General features: G+C 47.3%; 1 protein-coding gene across 2 annotated transcripts in view; it reads right to left on the minus strand.

Annotated features, from left to right (window-relative positions):
- The window catches only part of RIMS4 (regulating synaptic membrane exocytosis 4), a 56,280-nt gene that overhangs the window by 28,561 nt on the left and 6,147 nt on the right, over positions 1-21,572 (minus strand). The gene's annotated exons all lie outside the window — the stretch shown is intronic.

A 21,572-nucleotide genomic window follows, 5' to 3' on the forward strand; every position in this document is an offset into this window, starting at 1 on the left:
AAACCATAATTCCTTCCATTCCTTCCCACTGGCTTGCTGATGCCTGAAACCCCACCCTCAAAGGATCACCCTTCCACATAAAGACAGGAACTTCCATTTACCGAGTTCAACCAGAGCCTAAGGGAGGCGCTCACCATTCATCATTTCATTTAATCTTCACAACCACCAGTGAAGGTAAGTGTTGTCTTCATTTTCAGAAGCAAAAGCTGAAGCTCAGGGGTTAATGAACCTACCCATACAAAGCTGGCATGTAGGATGTGATCTTGGTTCAATGCAGGCCAGAGTGCAATTTTTGCCCTGTAGGTTGCTCTACACTGGGGGAAGGGATGAGTGCCTCAGATCTTTTTCCAAGAGCATTTGAAGAGGAAAGAGGAGGAGATCATAAAGATGCAGAGATGAAATGAGTGAAAGCAAGAGAAGCAAAGGGCACATGATTAAGGATTTGAGAACCTGAGAGAGAGATAGAGAGAGAGAGAGAGAGAGAGAGAGAGCGAGCGAGCGCACGAGCGCGTGTGCACACAAAGATTTTGAGATAATCAGCTGGGTAACAAATATGGAATGTGTTTTTTAACTCTAAAAGATTATGTCCCTGGAAGGAAATGTTACTCTCACTTATCCAACAAAATATACATTTATTGAGCTCATTTCCTATGCCATGATGTTCTTGGCCCTGGGGATTTGAATAAGATACAGTCTTTGACCTTAAGGAGCTTACAGGTAGTAGAGTGGGGAGGGGACATGAAACAGATAAGTAATTATCATTCATTCAACAAACTCTTTATACTAATTGCCTATTCAGGGCCAGAGCCTATGCTGTAGACTCATAACACAGATGAATTAAACCCAGACCTCACTGAAACTCCCAGTCTACCAGAATAGATAGACAAGTAAAGGGGAAATTGTGCAATAATTGCAACGTAGCATAATATAAGGGCAGAGATAAACACAGAATATTATGGGACCTGAGGAGAAGGGTAAATTAACGCAGCACTGGAGGTAGAGGCACGGTCTGGGTTGTAAGCAGAATTGATTCAATGCTGAATTATACTTGATTGCAAATAAAATCAGGTTTCGTTGTCCATGCAAGCGCCACCTTTCAGTACAACTGAAGGTTATAACGACAAATAAAAACATGTAGATAGAGTGAAGGGGAAAATGCGGAATCAAATGAAAACTGAAGACAAAAAGTTCTGGATGCAGAGTAAATGCATTTGGGGTAGAGGGAGGTCCTATGCTGAACAGGGTGGTAGGGGAAAGTCATTTACTCTCTTCAAGCCAACGTGGAAAGACTTCCTAAAGAAGAAGCATTTCCGTAATCATTGGAAGGAAGACAATTCACAGTCCTACAAAAAGCTGTTTTTCCTCAGGAAGCTATTCCCACCAGCATTTGGGACAAGTGAAACAAGCCTTGGAAGGAACTGGTTTGTGGGCAAAAGGTAGAGTCTATGGCCCCATATGGCACTGGGAAGCTGTACAATCCACACAGCATTCAAGACTTCCAGGATTTGCCCTAAACCTATACTACAAGTCTGCCATGATGCACATACCAGGTGTTCTATCCACACGGAATTACTCATCATTCACCAAATACAGCCCACATACTTCCGTCTTAAGAGAACAGGCTCTGGAGCCAGAATAACTGGGTTTGGGACTTGAAGCATGCCTCTGCCACTTTCTGAGTAAACTAATGAAAGTTACTGAACCAATCTGAGCCTAAGCTCCCTTGTAAAAAAAAAAAAAAATAGAACCCACTCCACCTATTGTTGTAAGGATTAAATGTATTAGTAAGCTCTTACTAGGTTATGCTGCAATAAAAGTTACCCCCAAATCTCAGTGGCTTACAGAACAAAGGTTTAGTTCTTGTTCATTCTTAACATACTTTTTTTTTGGAGATGGACCATGCCCTATGCTGGAGTGCAGTAGTGCAACCTTGGCTCACTGCAACCTCTGTCTCCCAGGTTCAAGTGATTCTCCTGCCTCAGCCTCCTGAGTAGCTGGAATTACATGTGCATGTACCACCATGCCTGGCTAATTTTTTTTTTTTTTGTATTTTTAGTAGAGATGGGGTTTCACTATGTTGGTCAGGTTGTTCACAAACTCTCAACCTCAAATGATCTGCCTGCCTCAGCCTCTCAAGGTGCTAGGATTACGGTCATGAGCCACCGTGCCTGGCCATACTCAACACACTTTATGAGTTAGCTATGGCTCTATCCCACAAACTCTACTGGGACCAAGGGTGAAGGGGCAAGCCCTATCTGGGACAAGCTTGTCTCATGGCAGAGGAATGATGGAGGGAGTTCTTCCAGCTGCTGCACTTTTCTCTGTGTGTATTTCAAAATTTTTAAAAGGAAAGGAAAGGAAAGAAATATGGCCTTTAACAGAGAGACAAGGCCAAACATGTAGGGAAGGCAGGGAAGCTCCCTCCTCCCCACACACGCTGGAAAGAGAACTTCTTAAGGCACCAAATGGTTTGTTCCAACAAGGTAACATATTAGCCCCTGATAGCACAGATCCATGTTAACTGTGAAATAAATATCTTATATCCTCTGTGACACTGAGCTCAATGACGTAACATATGCACAATGACTGTCACAGTAAGATACAGGCACTCCGTAAACTGCAGCTACTATTATGAACAACACTCTGAGATAGAGAGTGGCGTCCCTGCTTCTCAGAAACTCTCAGAAAACTGAGGCTTTGAGAACTGAAGTAGTTTGCCCAAGGTCCCACAGCAAGTAAGGGTCAGAGGGGAAGAATGCAAAACAAATCCGTTCCATCCAAACAAAGCTGAACACAAATGTTCACAGTAGCACTAATTGTGACAGTCAAAAAGTGGCATAGCTCAAATGTCCATCCATGGATGAATGAACAAACTGTGGTATATCCATGCAATAAAGTATTATTCAGCCATAAAAAGGACACAGTACTGGGCCAGGCACGGTGGCTCACATCTGTAATCCCAGTACTTTGGGAGCTAAGGCAGGAGGATCACCTGAGGGTGGGAGTTTGAGATCAGCCTGACCAATATGGTGAAACCTTGTCTCTACTAAAAATACAAAAATTAGCCGGGCTGTGGTGGCGTGTGCCTGTAATCCCAGCTACTCAGGAGGCTGAGGCAGGAGAATCGCTTGAACTGGGAAGGCTGAGGTTGCAGTGAGCTGAGAAATGCTAAGTGAAAGAAGCTGGTCATAAAAGATTATCTCTTCTATGACTCTACTTATTTGAAATGTCCAACACAGGTAAATCCATAGAACTGGAAAGCAGACTAGTGGTTGCCAAGGGCCAGTGGGAGGGGCAAATGGATGTGACTGCTCATGGGTACAGGGGTGATGATAATGTTCTACAATTGACTATGGTGATGGTTGCACAACTCTGTGAATATATTAAATACTAAAACCCACTGAGTTGTTCACTTCAAACTAGTAAACGGTATGGTATGTGAATTATATCTCAAAAGCTTATATATATATCCTTCCACTTCATCTCATCTCCCAGGCCAGGCTATTAACCCCTGTACTACACTGACCTCAAGAGGGTCAAGGAGCCCACGGGGGAGTCTTCCCCCTGAGCCAGAAGCAGTGTGGAAAATCTGCTGCAAAGGCCAGACAAGGCCAAGCCATACAGTCTGGCTCCTCAGATGTCATCTTCAGATAACACATGTGCATGTGTATCCCCACAAAGGCCCACAGATGAAAACATGCAGTGGGTACATGGGGAGCAGACATGTAGGGGATGGGGTAGGGTTGGAAATGAGGAAATTCATTCCTCCCAGCCCCATGAGGGCAAGTCTCAGGCTTCCCACCACCACCTTCCTCAATCTACACATGGCCAGCTTCCTCCAGAGCCTGCAAGACCCAGAGCTAGCTAGACTTAGTTAAGACCACCTGAAACCATCTGGTACCAGCACTCACAGAGCAAACCCACCTTGGACTAGCTGTTTTCAGCACTAGAGGCTGTAGTGATGTTGGCCTTAAGCAGCACATCCCCTGTTGCTCCAGTTCAGCTTATCCATGTCCCACAACTACTTAAAATCCATCTCTCTCCAGACTGCTCTGCAGGATGGCAGCTAACCCAGTGTCTATTAAGGCTTCCCAAGAACCTCCCACATATGTGCTTAATGCACGCTGGGTCTCCTACTCCTTGGATGAGCAGCGCTACCTTTTACCTTGAAACAGTTTAAACAAATCTCTTCCTTGATTTGGCCTTAGCAGAGGTGCAGAGCAGCTGTGCCCCACCTTGGTTAAGGCATATCCATTGGTTGCTTTTCTCTCTCTCAAATGTGGACAGGGACACTGGATGGCACTCAGCAGTTCCTCCACACAGACACTAAAGGCTGAAGGAAATCCAGCCGAGGGCTTCTCAAATTTTAATGTGCAAATGGATCACTCAGGGATCTTGTTAAAATGCAGATTCTGATTCAGTAGGTCTCGGGTGGGGCCTGAGATTCAGCATTTCTCACAACTCCCAGGTGAGGTCAGTGCTGCTTGTCTGTGGCCCACACATTGAGTAGCAAGACTCCAGCCCATTCCATTCACTCTTTTCTGATTTCTTTGCCTTCTTCATTGCTCAAGGAGCCTCTTGAGAGTGGATAAAAGCTACTTGCTCTTAGAAAAGGACCTGCCAGCACATACAGTATGTTGCATCAAGTTTGGGAGCCTGCGGTCCTTGGGTTAAAAGCCATTCTTTTTTTTTTTTTTTTTTTCTTTTTTTAAGAGACAGGGTCTCACTCTGTCACTGAGGCTGGAGTGCAGTGGCACAATTACAGCTCACTGCAGCCTTGACTTCTCAGGCTCAAGTGATCCTCCCACCTCAGCCTCCTGAGTAGCTGCTAACACAGGCACACACCACAATTGTTGGCTAATTACTTTGTTTTTTGTTGAGATAGGGTCTTGCCATGTTGCCCAAACTGGTCTCCCACTCCTGGGCTCAAGGGATCCTCCTGCCTCAGCCTTCCAAATAGCTCAGATTACAAGCGTGAACTGCCTACCATTCCTAGCCTAAAAGCCATTCTTTTGCATACACAAACCTGCAAACCTTAGTTCCTGCGGAAAAGAGGATGCAACAGGGGATAGAAAAAGAAAAAGCCTTGGCAGGGAGTCAGAACTCCTGGGTCTTGTCCCAGCTCCACTACTGACTTCTGGTGTGACATCAGACAACTTTCTGCTCCCCGCTTGAGCTTCAGTTTTCCCACCATGAGAGGAGTGGACTAGATTGGAGATGATAAATAGGTTTTCTTTCTTTTTCTTTTTTTTTTTTTTTGCCAACTGTGGTAGCTGTTGCCTGAAATACCCTGTGCTAAGAATTCTTAGACTGTGCCTGGACTTGGCAGAAAAGGGTGCTGTGATTGATTGGTGATGCCTGCCATGGTCCCAGTAAAGGGGACCTTGATTGATTGGTGTTGTCTGCCAAGATACCAGGCCTGGAGGGTGATGGGCATCCTGCCAGATGTCCGCCTACCCCAGAGAGCCCTTCCAGCTGTGACATTCCATACAGCTCATTCAGAGTCATGCCAGACTGGGGAGAGAGAAGTCTGTGCCTGTCCGCAAGGGGGCAAGAGAGATAATTCGTTAAGCTTCTAGCTTCTCAAACCTGCCACCCTACAGCCCCCTTTGAGAAGAGGTAGGAGAATCCCTGCTCAGTGGCAGAGGACAGCATGTCCTTGTGCTCCCATCCTTCCCTATTTTTAGCTCCAAGGACAGCAGCTCAGGCAGAAGCTGAAATACGGAAGGGCCACCCAGTCTCTGAGGGAGGGGAACCACACCCTCACCATCATTCCCAAGCTGCTCCATGGTTGGCCAAGTGAGAGTCGAGGCAAGGGACAGAAGGTTCCTCATCTCCCGTGTGAATCTCTCACAGCCCCACCCCACCCCACCTGAGGCAGGACTAGTCACCCCTCCTTGGTACACCCACAGACCTCTCTGCTAGTCCCTATCCTGCTGTACCCTGTATTTGTTCATTCATGCACCCCATTTACATATACATGCCAGCCTTCATACAAGTGCCGAGGATGCAGCATTACACAAGACAGATGGGGGTCCTCACTCACTGAGCTCTTCTAGCCTAGGGTGGAAGACAGACAGGAAACAGGAGAGCAGCATAATTCTGTAGTTACAACGATAGTCTAAGTGCTTAGAAGAGAACTGTACCATGGTCACCCCACGTGCCTGTGCATTTATCAAGAACTGGGATGTTCTCACTCATCTTTCTATTCCTTGAACCTAAGACCTAACCTGGCAGAAAGGAGCGTTCAGAGATTATTTGTTGATTGAAAATATTACACAAGAGACATCATGTGAAGTTTGAGAGCTATATCAGACTAGATTCATTCATTCATTCACTCACAAAGTGTTTTTTTTGAGCACTTCCTATATGTCCAGCATAGGTACTGGACATAGAACAGGGAACAAAACAAGGAAATGCGAACTGTCCTCCATGCTACAACAGGTAAGCAAACATCAAACCAGACAAATACAGAAAGATACAGAGGATGCTAGAAGGCAGTGAGGGCAGAGATGGGTGTTTCTCTTAGAAACAGAGTGATCAGGGAAAGCACTGCCAACACAGGAAACGGACACATAAAGGCCCATAGCAGACATGTCTGGTATGTCTGAAGGAGACCAGAGTGGCTGGAGCAGACAGAGCAAGAGGGAGCAGTGTGAGATGAGGTTCGAGACGATAGGGAAGGAGGAGAGGGCAGACTGAGAAACTGACATACTTTGTACCAAGCTGGCATACAGTGGATGGAAGAGATGGTGGTGATGATGATAATGACAATGACAATGTGATGATAAAAGCAGCCAGCATTCATTGGGCACAGGTGACAGGTGCTATGTTACCCAAGTAACATGGATTTGTTTACCTAATCTCCACAACAATCTGTGAAATACGTCCTATATTATACCCATTTTACAGATAGAGAAGTTGAGGTTCAACAAAGTTTACGCAGCTTAGAGGTGGTAGGGCTGGGACAGGAACACTGGCCGTTTGGAGCCAAAGTCCACTGACTTGCTGATCACACTCTATCCTATTTCACATGCCCCATGAATACCAGTTTCCTCCCCTCCTCCTCTCCTTTCCCCTCCCCTCTATCCTCTCCTCCCAAGAGAAAGAATTTTCAGAGTCTGTCTGAATTTAAAATCTAGCTGGGTGCAGTGGCTCACATCTGGAATCCCAGGTTGGGAGGCCGAGGTGGATGGATCACCTGAAGTCACGAGTTCGAGACCAGCCTGACCAACATGGAGAAACCCCATCTCTACTAAAAACACACACACACAAACAAATTAGCCAGGTGTGGTGATGGGTGCCTGTAATCCCAGCTACTCAGGAGGCTAAGGCAGGAGAATCACTTGAACCCGAGAGGCGGAGGTTGCAGTGAACCCAGATCACGCCACTGCACTCCAGCCTGGGTGACAGAGCAAGGTACCACCTCAAAAACAAAACAAAACAAAACAAAAACAACTACGTATTTTTGGCCTCCTAAATCAAGAGAATATTTTGTGTACAATAAAGGTCTGTACAAATGTTACTCACCAGTATCATCACGGTGTGAGAATGTCTTATTTTTTTGGAGATCAGGTCTTGCTGCTGTCCAGGTTAGAGTGCTGTGGTACAATCACAACTCACTGTAACCTTAAATTCCTGGGCTCAGCAATCCTCATACCTCAGCCTCCTGAGCACTAGGACTATCAGCACATGCTACCACATCTGGCTGATTTTTATTTATTGTAGAGATGGGGGTTTTGCTATGTTGCCCAGCCTGGGCTGGAACTCCTGGCCTCAAGCAATCCTCCTGCCACCTTGGCTTCCCAGAGTGGTGGGATTATAGGCATGAGATGAGCCACTGTGCCCAACCCAACATCTGAAGATTAACAGGCCCAGGGGGAAGAAAGATTTTCCACACTTGAGCTACCTGTCAACCAAATAGGGAGCCCCTGGGAGGTTGTGAGCTCTCTTTCCCGTTGCTAGAGGCATCCAAGGAAGAATAAACTCCTGTCTAGCAGGGAGATTGGGATGGGAACTGAGCTGTGGTTCCCAGATGGGACACTGGATCAGCACAGCGAATCCCAAATGTGGTTGAACATCAGAATCGCCTGGGAGCTTGTGAACCAACAGATTCCAGGCTGCATGCCCGATTTTCAATTAAGTGGTCTGGGTTGGGGATAAGGATTCTGGCTGCGGATGAAAGGCACATGCAGAGCATGTTGTGAGTCACGGACTAGCGAAATGCTGAGTGTCCTTTTTACCCATGATCACTGGATTCCAGAAGCCACAGAACCACTAAAGGAACTCAGGACACACTCTCAAAAAACATATGATTTGCCTAATAATAATGTAGGCATGCTCTGGCCAGGCATTGTGCCAAGCATGACACCCATGGACCCACTGACTCCTACTCCCAGGCTACCTCCTCCCCAGGCTCCTTCATCTTCCTTCCTGGAGTTTTCAACTCCAGCATCCACTCTTCCAGGAAGCCTCCCCTGATTCCCAGAGCTGGGGACCCCTCTTTAGGGTTCCACAACAGATATGATTCTCACTTGCAGATGTCTATGTCTATATTTACCTGCTGCCACTCCAGGCTGTGACAATGCTAGTGTCTCACTCAAGTCCCTCTGCCCGGCACCCAGGGCCTGGCCCAGTGTAGGTGCTCACTGAACATCTGCAGAGACGACTTGCTCTGCTCCATGAAGGATGGACAGAGGAGGCAGCAAAGAAAGCAGCCACTGCAGGAAGGAAGTAATCCAGGTCACCAGGTTGGAAGGAGACAGAACCTACAAATTCTCCCCGCCACTGTTCAGAAGAGGCCTGGGCTATTTATAGCTCACAAGCCTTCTGCTTCTTGCATTTAAATGCAGGGCCAGGCATAGAATAAAATCCTGGGAAGGTCTGTCAGTTTTCAAATTTATTTATTTATTTTCTATAAGAACAGGAGAAAGCAGGGACAAAAATGAACCATGGTTATTAGGGTGAGCTGCCTTGTCCTGTCCCTAGACCTGCCTTGCCAACTCTGTTGATAGAGGAGTCGCACACAGTTCTAGACCTGATCCTAGAAATCAGAGTGTCCCTGTGGAAACCAGACTGTGAAGGTCCTTTTAAGGTGATTTTTAAATGGTGGCTTTAGCTTACAAACTAGTATCACAGCATGACCCTGCTTTGGTTTAAATATGTGTTCGTGTGTGTGTTTGTGTGTGTGTGTGTGCGCGCATGTGCACACAACCCTAGAAAGAAATAGCACTAGTGGCGAAACGTTCTAGTTTTGGATTATAGAATTTGAGACATTTTTATTTTCTTTTTGTGTGCTTTCTCTGCTTCTTCCCAAAATTGCCACCATGGATGCACATAGCATATATGGTGTTATGAGGATGTTAGACTCAAGGAAACCAGCTCTGCCATTTGCTAGCTGTCTGACCTTGGGGGAATTACTTAATTTCCTCATCTGTAAAGTGGGAATAGCAACAGAACCTTTCTTAGGGGTTTGCTCCAAGGATTGTATAAGGTAACATATGTGAAATCCTAGCATGGCATCTGGAACGTGGCACGTGTTCAGGAAATGTCAGCTAGTATAACTGGACAAGCATTTGTAACTCGTGAAAGCATGACACCATTTTTAAAAATTAAAAGCATAAGTGGCAACTCTCCCAGTCCCAGGTGTGGAAGGAGCCCTGAGATGGGATTGGATCATGGCTGTCTCTGAGGCTGAGTTCCAATTCGACCTGCCCAAAATGCACAAATGACTCCTTTTCTTGATCAGTTTTCTGTCTTTGAAAAAAATGGTGGTAGGGGTGGACGTTAAGTCCTGCTCCTCTAAGCAGAGACCCCAGAGGCCTGACAATGATGCTATAACTTGGATCTCCAAGAAGGAGCGGATCCTGGTCCCAGCCATCCCCTTTCCTAGCTCCATTTCTTCCCTGTGTCCACTCCCTAACGTATCTACTTTGCCTCCCAATACATAAATAAACCTCAGGAAGCTCCTCCCTGACTACACAGGACCCCCAGTGGTCTAGGGCACCTTCCCTACATCCAGCCTGGTATTTAGCCTCTCACCCTTAAAAATGGTATTCAGCACTCCCTGCTCAATGGAGTCACCCTTACCTGCTCTGTTTGTCTTTCCTCCTGAGCTGAGATAGTCCTAGTCCTATTTAGCATCATAACTTAAGTACCCAGCACACTGGGGCAGGCCAGTGAATATTTGTTGACTGCATAAAGAATGCTGTGAAATATGATCAAGGGTAGTGCTGAGCGGTGGGTAGGTTCACAGACTCAAGCACCAGGCAGATCTGTGTTTGAACTTATTATTGAATGGTCCTGGGCCAAAGATGGGTCTGTCTTTTCTGAGCTTTAGTTTCCTTGCCTGTACAGTGGGTATGACAATGGTACATCCCTCATCGTCTGACGTTTCAATAAGATAATCCAGGTAAAGTGTTCAGAATACCTGGCATACATGAAACAATAAATATTACTATCATAATGAAAATGATCATTAGAAATGTAAAATGACTTGATGGCTATCTCTGGAAACCAGAGTGTCAGCACTTTCCCTTCAGATCTGGTTCAGGTATGTGGGGTCAGATGAACTCCTGGACAGAGTGCTCCTTGCACAAAAATGCCTGACTGAGAAGGGGCACAAGCAGAGATACAGACTGTTTTCCCTTGCCCAGCCGTGTACCCTGCTGGCACTGGAGAAAGGGGAAGCTTGTTCTGATTCATCCTCCTAGAGGAGGTAGCGTTTTTAAAATCCTACCACCAGGGCGAGGGTAGGGAGAGACGTGCCTTCCTCTAACTTGCATAAGGGTGCCATATAAGTGCTGTGCCTGGACCAGGGCCCTCGTTATGGGACCATGAGGGGAAGGGACACCCTGCGCTGTGCTCACTCTCAGTTCTAAGGATGACGCAAAGTCCCCTCCAAGATTATGCGGCCCAGAGCAGGAGAACAAAAGGAAGACCTCATACTTTTTCTAAATATGTAAAAGTTATAAATCAGGCTATTAAATAAAATATGTCCTATCCTTTCATTCTGACAAATATGTCTTCATAATGACCTTCAAGGCCTGGACAGATCAAATTTAGAATCCTCCCAGTGCCACAGATGAATGTGGAGTGGGGAGGGAGCCAGCCCTCAGCCATGGCCCACCCTTTCCCCCTCTGCTCCCATATCCAGAGGGCCTACTCTGGACATCTGTGTTAGCTGTCACCTCCACAAACAGCACCTTCAGGGCCACCCCCAGGATACTAGTGATGGGTGCATCCACCCTCAGGAGAATGAAGCCAAAGAAGGGGTCTAGACAGACCCTGAAAGCTGACTCAGGGCCATTTGGGCAAGGAATTTCAGGGTCCCCATGTCTAGAATGAGCCTAGAAGGAAGAGTCCAGGTGGGTAATATTCCCTTCACTGAATAAGGGTGAAGACAGAGGCCTGGCTGGGTCAGAGAATATCCCAGTAATCCTGGTGACCCCAGATCAGGGCCCACCTTGCCCTGGTCTAAAGGTAGACATGAAGGCCAGGTGGGTGGCTTATACTTATAATCCCAGTGTACCAGGAGACGAAGGTGAGAGGATCACTTCAGCCCAAGAGTTCTAGACCAGCATGGGCAACACAGCAAGACCCTGTCTCTGCAAAAAAAATAAAATTAGCTGGGCATGGTGGCATGTACCTATAGTCCTAGCTTTTTTGGAGGCTGAGGCAGGAGGATCAGTTGAGCCCAAGACTTTGAGGCTTCAGTGAGCCATGATTGAGCCAGTGCACTCCAAGCCTGGATGACGGAGTAAGACCCTGTCTCTAAAAATAAAGGCAGGAACAAGACAGTATCCATTCTACCACCAGCCAGGTCTGATATTCAACAAATGGGTTATGAGAAAACTCACAAGAGATTTATATGGGGTGATTCCTTTGGGGAATGTGGTCTCCAATTTTTACCAAAACCTTTCACAAATCAACAGATGTGCCAACCACCTGGGGGTGAGGTAGGCATAAAGCTTCTCTCACTTTCCTCCCCGGCAAGGCTCAGATTGAGGAGTCACATCTAGGTCCAGTTCTAGCCTGGGCCTTTTCTGGGGCTGGAGACATTCAGACCTGACTCCCAATTCCTGGCCAAGGTTGAGGTCGCCAACCATTCAAACTTAGCCTTTAACTAAAGAGTGGTTTTCCTTTATTTTTTTATTTTAATTTTTTTTGAAGACTTAGACATTTACCTCTGGAGAGAAATTATGGGCTTCACGAGTTCTTGACAAAGAGCTTCGTTCCCGAAATGTAAAGCCGGCATTTTAAATTTGGTTCTTATTCACTGCTGGAAAGTATTAGAATGAAGATTACAAATTTAATAATGTAACACGGCAGGAACTGGCCCGGCTTTGTCTCCAGGAGAGTAATTTGTTCCTGCCTTCAAACTGGCATTTCCCAGCCTCCCAGAATCACCAGACCAGCCTGGTGACACACTGCTGACTTTTTTGTCTCTTGCGTACTGGCCCACACAGCCAGCCCAGACACCAGGAGATATCACTACCCATACCTGAGAACCAGGGGTAGATGGTCACATCTGTCTGGAGAGAGCTATTATAACCAAAGGGAACCATCTCTGGGCCTCTTAGCTTCACTCCCTGCCTCCGGCCAGAGGTCTTTAAATATTTGCAAACCCCAAATCTGAGTTTGTCACATGCCTGCTAAAAATCCACGAGGGGTTCCAACTGACCTTAAGTTCAAGCCCAAGAGCCTCCCCTTTAAAGACCTACTATCATCCAGTTCTGCTACCGCAACAACCACATACCCCTTTCCCTGGGCTTTCAAAAGACCATGACCCATTCCTGCCTCAGGGCCCTTGCATAGCTGCTAATACTTACCAGAGCCAACATTTATTAAGTACTGTACTAGCTATATACCACGCACTGTGCTAAGGGATTCATAGGTGTCCTCTCACCCCTACCCCATGAGGTAGGCAATGTAGCCAAGTGGTGAAGCTCCAGGGCCCAAATAGCTGGACTTGAATCCTGCCTTGGAGCCTGTGTGATCTTGGACAACTTGCCTAATGTCTCTGTGCCTCAGTTTCCTCATCTATAAGATAGGGATAGCCCCCAGAATGATCTCACAGAGTAGTTTTGGGGCTTGAATGAGTGAATGGAGGTGAAGTGTTAGAACACAAGGGGTGCCATCTAAGCCATGTTACTTATCTTTATCCGCCTCTTACAGAGAGAAACAGAAGCACCACCAAGTGAAAAATAATGTGTACAGGTCACGTAGCAGCTAAGGAGAGTATGGTCTCCAGACTCCGAAGCCCTTAATTTTTACCATAATATGCTCATTGTAGAAAATCTGGAAAATACAAAAAAAGCACATGAACTAGAAAGCAAAAGCTACCCATAATTCTGTCATGCAGAAGCAATTATAGTTATTTCCATCTGTGGGGAGAGGGGAGCGGGAGGGAGAGAGACAGCCACACAGAGAGTCCAGGATTCCATCCCCCTTCCCATCACTCTCAAGTCTGTGTTTGTAGCATCCTGTCTCACTCCCCCTACCCCCCACCCTGCCTTCACTTGGCCAGCGCTACTTACACCTCAGGTCTCAGCTGAGCTGCCACCCTCCCTGTGCCCCCGACTCAACATGTCAGTTCTCCCTGCTATAGCCTTTCCCAGCACCCTGTACTTGTCTTATATGACTCTTACTACAGGCGCGAGTCTGTAGTTGCTCCTTCAAGCTGTGTAATGTCCAACACGTCCCCATATGCCAGGAACCAGAATGCAAAGACTGGATTGCCTTGGGTCACCAGAACAGGGCTTGGCCATGAGCAACCATTGGAGGAAGAAAGAAGGAAACAGTGGGGAGGAAGGAAGGGGCTTGGGATTCAACTCTGCCTTTCCCAAATCAGCGTCCCCTAGGTGGGATGCAGATGGGAATCACACAGTCCCTGCCCTGCAGGGGCTCACAGTGTGACAGTAAAAAAGTGAAAAGCCAGGCTGTGCATGCACTGGAGAGGGAGAAAGCAAAGCACCACAGGGACTCCCAGGAATGGTCACCTTCACCCTAGAGAAGAGGGGTATGCTTCCTGGAGGACGTGACCCTGGAGCCCCAGAGAAGGAGACATCAGGTGTCCCAGCTGAGGAAATGGCCCAAGTAGAGACATGGAGGGAGAAAACTCAAACAAGACTGTCAAATATGAAGATGCTGGTTTTTGCCTAGAAGTAACAAACGCTTGGAAGAGCTGGAAATCTGGCTCTATAAATTTGTTTTCGGTTGTCATCCTGTGCCTTTCTAGTACGTTCTCCAAATAAACAAGCCATGACCCTAAGCTGGAATGAGCAATGCTGTCACTCCTCACCTCATAACCCCTTGTCCTGGCTCAGTCTCCTATTGCCAGCACCTGCATTTCTCTGCCTGAGGGCTACCACCCGTGGCAAGCTGGAAAAAAGCAGGCAATAACCAACTCTCTGATCTGCCCTGGCAGCTATTAACCAATGACTAATGGGAACTGCTGTGTAAATACCCCAGCTCCCTCATTCCCGGGTGGGATAACTAAAGTGCACGTTCTACCCCAGGAGTCTGCAAACTATGGGCCTCAGGCTAAATCCATCTTGCTGTCTGTTTTTATAAATAAAGTTTTATCAGAATACAGCTCACCCATTCATTTACATATTGTCTGAGGCTGCTTTCTCACTACAACTTCATGATTGAGCAGTTGCAACAGAGACCGTACTGCCTGCAAAGACTAAAATATCTACTGTCTGGCCCTTTACAGAAGCAGCTTGCTGAGTTCTGTGCTACACTGTCTCCCCAGAAGTCCCCATCAAGACTAAACTCCAGTTGCCCTCGCTCGGGGGTTACCTGCCTGATAACACACAGTCTCCTGACTTCTTTCTCTGCCCCACTTTCTTACTCCCATCCTGGGGTTTCATCCATCACCTTTGTGAACCATATGAAACATGTAAAATTCTATTAGACTGTTTCCACTAATAAAAGTGGCAGTTTCAGGTGGTTTGCCCTAATACTTATACTTGATTCCTTGTGTCAGGCTCTGCTTCTGGGAAAAACTAAACTAGGACAGCAGGGTGTCATCATGCCCATTTTACAGATAAGCCCTAATTTAAAGCTGTTCCCTGCACACACACTGTCTCCTCAGCAAAGGCAGAGGTCAGCCTTGGTTTGAGACCCATCCTGCATTCCCCAGTCAGAGCCTTGCCATGTATCTTTGACGTATGCAGTATCATTAAAACACCCGTAGGTTACCTGCTGCTTATAGCTGTGAACCTGTTCATCTAATGAAGAAATCAGAGTTCAAAGAGGAGAATGACTTGCTCAGGGTCAGTTGGCAAACTGGCAGAAATGAGATCTCAAATCCAGGTTTCCTTATGACAAATCCAGGGCTCATCCCCTGATAAATCAACTACCCCTTCAGCTTTCACCTCAGGTTGCCTAGTAGGGCTTCTGCCCACCTCTCTGGATACAGGGCCCACTTTCCATGAGGATCAGGTGGGCTCAAATACATTAAAATGTTGTGTCAGACACATAGGACTTTATGTTTGCAAAGTACAAAGTAGAAAGTCGGGACAGAAACCCTCCAAAGACGGATAGAGGCCCATAAAGGAGCACAAATCCACACATATATTCATGACAAACATTGACTACAGTACAGAATGCTGGAAAGAACATAAGTGTTGAAAAAGGCCTGTGTTTGAAGCCCTGTCCTGTCCCTCACTAGCTGTGTGACCTTGGCCAGGTCAGAAGTCTGGATTCCAGAGACTCCATTTCTCCAAATGGCCTAATATAATGACTGTGCCTACCTTGTGGACCATGGAGAGGGTGACCTGAAGTAAGGGTTGGACATTGCTCAGCACAGAGCTGGGCACACCCACTCTCCCCACTCTGTAGTCAGGGGTTCCCAGACAGTGGGTGAGTGGACCCTACTGGAGTCCTGGCCAGATCCCCTGTGCCAAGCAGGTCCCCCATCACTCAGCTGCCATATCTGCTGGTGCCAGCTCACAACTGCCCCATGTTTGGACAAGTGCCCTTAGCTCATAGGAGCTGCCTTGCCCCAATAGTTGTGCGCTCGGGGGACTACCCTGCTATAGGAGTACCCAGGCTAGTCAACCCTGCCATGCCATCCATTCTCCAGAGCTCCCCAGGATCTGGCTGAGGTTAGACTGCAGCTGATTGCCCAGGTCTGGCTGCTTCTGTTCCTGCCCCATGCTGCATCTCCCTTTCACTCTCATGCAAGTTTCACCTACCAGCACTCCCACAGTCTATCACTCACAAAAATCCATGTCTCAGGCTAAGACAGTAGGAACAGGAATGAAGCGTTCTCCCATTTTTCTGTATTCTTTACAAATTCAAGCAACTTCTGGGAAGAGTCCAGAGAAGAAGGTACATGTTAAATTCTCCCTTGAGCTGGATGTGGTGGCTCATGCCAGTAATCCCAGCAATTTGGGAGGCTGAGGCAGGTGGATCACCTGAGGTCAGGAGTTCGAGACCAGCCTGGCCAACATGGTGAAACTCCGTATCTCTACTAAAAATACAAGAATTAGCCAGCGTGGTGGCGTGCACCTGTAGTCCCAGCTACTCAGGAGGCTGAGGAAGAAGAATTGCATGAACCCAGGAGGCACAGGTTACAGTGACCTGAGATCATGCCATTGCACTCCAGCCTGGGTGACAGAGTGAGACTCCATCTCAGAAAAAAAAATTCTCCCTTGCTAGAGGCACACACCCGACTCCCTTCACAGCCCAGCTGCCCAGTTTGGGGGTCCCTCTGCTAGGACTTAGCATGTCCAGTAGAAGCTGGGCACAAATGGCAGCTTCCTGAGGCCAGATGGCTTGGGGGTGGCTTGACCCGGGCTTGGGTGGGCCCCAGAGGCACCTGGTCCAGTCTTGGTGTTGGGCCCAGGCTGATGAAAGATGTTTCTCAAGACATTTGCTGAGGAACTAATTAATTTTCATTAGAAGACCAAGTGAGTGACACATCTTTCCACCCACTCTCAGGGTGACTCCAGGTGGCATTTACTAGGGACACTGAGTGCTGGAGATGAAGGGAGCAGACTTGAGGCCTCAGGTGCTGTGGGGTCCATGATGGTCATTTGGGGTGCCTTGGGGTAGGGGAGGAGGCCCTGAGGTGTGTGTCCAGAAACATCAGTGCCATAGGCCTGCTTGAGGCTTCAGGCCAACTGAGATTGCTCTCTGGGCCTCAACTAAGATAGCCACAGTAGATGATCTCAGAGGACTTTTAGCTAAAATACTGACAGCTAACACTCTTAACACACTTTTACTGTGTACCAGGCTCCCTGCAAATATTTATTCATCTAATCCTCTTGACACCTTTGAGGCAGGAAGGGGCCATTATAAGCCCACTTTACAGATGAGGAAACAGGCTGAGGGAGGTTAAGTGACTTGCTCAGAGTCACAAAGCCAATAAGCGGCAGAGTCAAGATTGAAACCCAGGTTATCTGGCTGTGGAGCTTGTTACTTCCACCATGCTATACTGCCTAGTACAACCCAACTTCTCTGGAACTCTCACAGTGCCTGGCACAGGGATGGGCACCGCCATAAGTGCTTAATAAGAATTTGAAAACAGGAAAATAAATAGGTAAAAAACTGGTAGTCTAAAAGAGTGTGATGGTGGCTTGTGGGAGTGGGACTGGATAGCTGAGTGGGAGGGAGATGCCATTTCCTTGGATGTCCTCTGGTGCTGTTCAGCTTTTTTACTATGCACCTACATAGCATAAAGCATTGCGAAAGCTGACAGCACTTGTACCAGGGACGGGGCAGGAAAATCAGAAGACAGAGGTGCCCAGGACACTTGCCACTGGATATTTTTCATGTGTTTAAAATGTTGTAGCATCTGCATATATTACCTAATCCCAAAAAAATACTACTTTAAAAATTATCTAAGGACCAATCAACCAAAGATCAGCTAGAGAGAAACTGGCAGGAAGGGGCACTCGCAGGATGAAAAATAACCATCTAGGGGCTACTGCAGAGTCGGGGGAGACAAAGGGGGAGCTGGGGGGCCTGGACAAGTGTCCTCCCTTCTCTGGGAGACTATGGGTATACCTAAACTAAGTCCACCAGACTCTCACTCTGCAGACAGGGATACTGAGGCCCAAAGAGACAAAGAAAAGTGGGTGTAGGAGACACTGAGACTCAGCGATGAACGAAGTCCTTCTCTCTTTACTCCTAATGCAGCTTTTTGGGCTCCACTGTGCACACAGTGAACACCACATACCTACAGCAGAGCAAGGAGGCCCGATGCCAGCTGTGCACTGCCCCATCCCACCCTTCCTCCACCCAGATGTGCATATCGCATCACTTTCAGGAAGTCTACAGAAACAGGAAAGGCAGCAGCTTCCATCTCTTGGATGCCTTCTATGTGTTGTACATACATTCTCTAGAATTCTCACAAGGTATCTCTAATTTCATCTTGCAAAGGACAGGCTGAGGCCTAGATCAGTTACATACCACAGTCATGATGCACAGCTAGAAAGGGCCAGAGACACAAACCCAGGTCTTTGGGCCTCCCAAGTCCGCACATTTTTGCTAGCCCAAGCCACCCCTCACAGAGGGTATTTCCCATCAGTTTAGGACAAGTCCCACCTGGAAACTATTTTTAAGTGCCTTTGTCTTCAGATTCTGAGTTGTATAGGCTGAGTGAGAATCTCATCACATCGTAAGGTTGGTCTCCTGCTTCCAACCTGAGCTAGACCCCAATCTTCCCTAGAAAATTACCAGCGACCCCTTTCTTAAAAACATCTAAATAAATTGACTCAGTAAACTCCCTCGGTAGCATTTCCCAGCACTTTGCCCCCCTTTACATCGATGATTCCTTTGATTTTTCTCCCCAGTAGAGGCCTGTCCTCAAATGAACTTCCTGGTTTTAACACATAGCCCTCCCTTTTCCCAATGCAGAAAAGGGACCATGTCTTGTTCTCTCTGGACAAAAAAGGAGCCAGACCTGAATCCTCAGAATTCCCACAGCTGCCTGGGTCCAATATCCCATGAAATGATATTATGGCCTGATGCATTGCTCATTTTGACTCATTTATCATTTGTACAAATGCTTCCTAGAGGTTTTATGAGGGCCTACATGTTAAACCCGGCACAACATAGGCAGCAGCTAAGACTCATTTGGATCACAGACTCTGTGACAGAAAGAAGACGGCCTGAAGATCACACCCGGGACTGAATTTGGTACCCAATGTCCCAGCATCTAAGACATCGGGGGCCAGGAGACATCTCATGTTGTCAAGACAACTTCAGTTCTCTCCATCCTTTTCCTCCAACCCCGTGGTTCTCAACGTAGGGTCCCTGGATCAGCAGCATCTGTATTTGCATCACCTGGGAACCTGTTAGCAATGTGATTCTCAAGTCCCGCCCCACCCCCAAACTAAAAGAGAGACTCTGGATGGGTCCAGCAGTCTGTGTTAAGAAGCCCTCCAGAGGATTCTGAGGCTCACTCAAGTTTGGCGGCCCTGCTCTAACCCATTAAAACTGAGAACACACCCACTGTGACAAATGCAGCCACTACCAATGACTGGGAACCTACTATGTGCAAGGGTTAAACACACACTGTCATTCATTAATCCTCATAGCAAAGGACACCTTATTCCACGCATCCAGCTCTGCACTAGGTGTGTTTGTGCTTGATGTCGTTTACTCCTCACTAGAACCCTCTGAAGTATTTACTATTATTATGCCCCATTTTACAGATGAGGACATTGAATCCCAGAGGGTTGAAGCAACTTGCCCATAGTCATACAATTTAGAAGTGGCAGTCAAGATGAAAATTCAGATCTGCCAGATTCCAAAGCCGGGTTCTTTCTGTCCATCCATGGATGTTCCCCAGGGTCTCTCACACCTACATCAGCCTGGTCAGGTGAAATTCGAAGAGGGCAGAGGAAGGCAGGGTGAGCATAAAGAATCCAGCCTGGACTCCACAGTGCCTTCCAACTACAGTGTGAAATGCAGCCACGTTACACATTTAAAGGCACAGCCATCTGTGCCTAAGGAACATAAAAGACAGGGATTCAGGAGGCATGAGATCTTGGCCTCTCTCTAACTTCACCCACCTGGGGGCCTTTTCTTTTCCTTCTTTGGACCTCAGTTCCCACACTGGATAATCTTTATCATCTACAAGGTTGGGATAACTTGCCCCCTTCTCTGATTGAATCTAACCACACTGGTCTCCTTTCTATTCCCTAAAACTCAAACTCGCACTGACCTCAGGGCCTTTGCACAGCTACTTCCTCTGCCTGGAACACTCTTCTTCCTCATATTCCCATTGCTGGCTCTTTGTCATTTAGGCTTTATCTCAAATGTCACCTCCTTAGCCTTCCCTGACTACCTTACTTAACATTATCTCCTATCCCATCATCATTCCATTTTCATCCCACTTAACAGAACCTGAAATTATTTATTTAATTGGTTATCTATTTATTGTCTGTTTTCCCCACCCTACAATATAACTCCCTGAGAGCAGAAACCATGTCTGACTTGTTCCTCAATATATCCCTAGAATCCTAGCACCTAGAACATTGTTTAACACTGAGATGCTAATTAAATGCTAGTTGAATGAATAAATACCAGAAAAGAAAAGCTGGACTCAAAGGTCAGAGTTCTGGATCCTTAACACGTGACTTTGGCAAGCCAATCCGCCTCTCTGAGCCTTAGTTTCCCTCCTTGCTTAATAAGGAAATGCGTTAGATGCTCTCCAAGGGTCCTTCCAAGACTGGAAGTCTTGGAAAGCCAGACCTGGAAGCAGCCCAGCTGGTCCATCCAGAGAAGGCAGCTGGCCAGGGTCCCGGCAGCAGCTGCCCTCTCCCCACTCCCATCCACATCCCTGCCCAGCCACACCGTCATCTCACTCCCCCGTCGCAGAAACTGTTAATGAAGTGCGCACTGCTAAATGCAGTTACAATTACGGGGGCTAAGAATAAGGCGCTGACATCAGCCTCCTCAGTTTCCGAGTGAATCAGAAGGGGAGGGGGGAGGAAGAAGAAAAGGGGAGGGGGGATGGAGCTCTGGAGCTGTCAAGTGGAAATAGCACAGCGTTAAATATAATCCAGCATTGGCCTACATCAGTCTGGAGAGGCAGGTGATGGCTTGGCCCCCAGGGCCAGGGCAGACAACTGGATTCTTCAAGGAGGCCAGGCAGCCACACCAGCTGAGGACCAACTGTGATAGGTATCATCCAGGAACCAATGGCCTGGAAGGCACTCCAATGGGCAGGTGGATTGTAGCAGGGTGGTGGGCCCCAGTTAGAGAACATCACATCCAGGCCTTTGTCACCTGCTGTTCCGACAGCGCAAGCACAGCCCCAGGAGCTTACACAGTCCTGTTCCACCCAGGATCTCATTTCATGCACAGAAGCAGAAGAAGGTCTAGAGTCAAACACACCTAGGTTTGAATTGCCACCCTATAGCCTGAGAAAGTCATTAATTCAACTGCTCTGAGCTGCCTGGCTTTCCTCATCTGCAAAATGGGTACATCTGCAACAGCAGCTACCCCTTCAGGTTGTCATAGGATTCAGTGAGATCACAGAAAGCACTGAGCATGACCAAGCAAGCCTATCAATCATTTTATTTTTATAATCCTGAGAGATGCTTGAA

This window comes from Cebus imitator, unplaced genomic scaffold, assembly GCF_001604975.1.
Source record: "Cebus imitator isolate Cc_AM_T3 unplaced genomic scaffold, Cebus_imitator-1.0 Scaffold132, whole genome shotgun sequence".
Taxonomy (NCBI): domain Eukaryota; kingdom Metazoa; phylum Chordata; class Mammalia; order Primates; family Cebidae; genus Cebus; species Cebus imitator.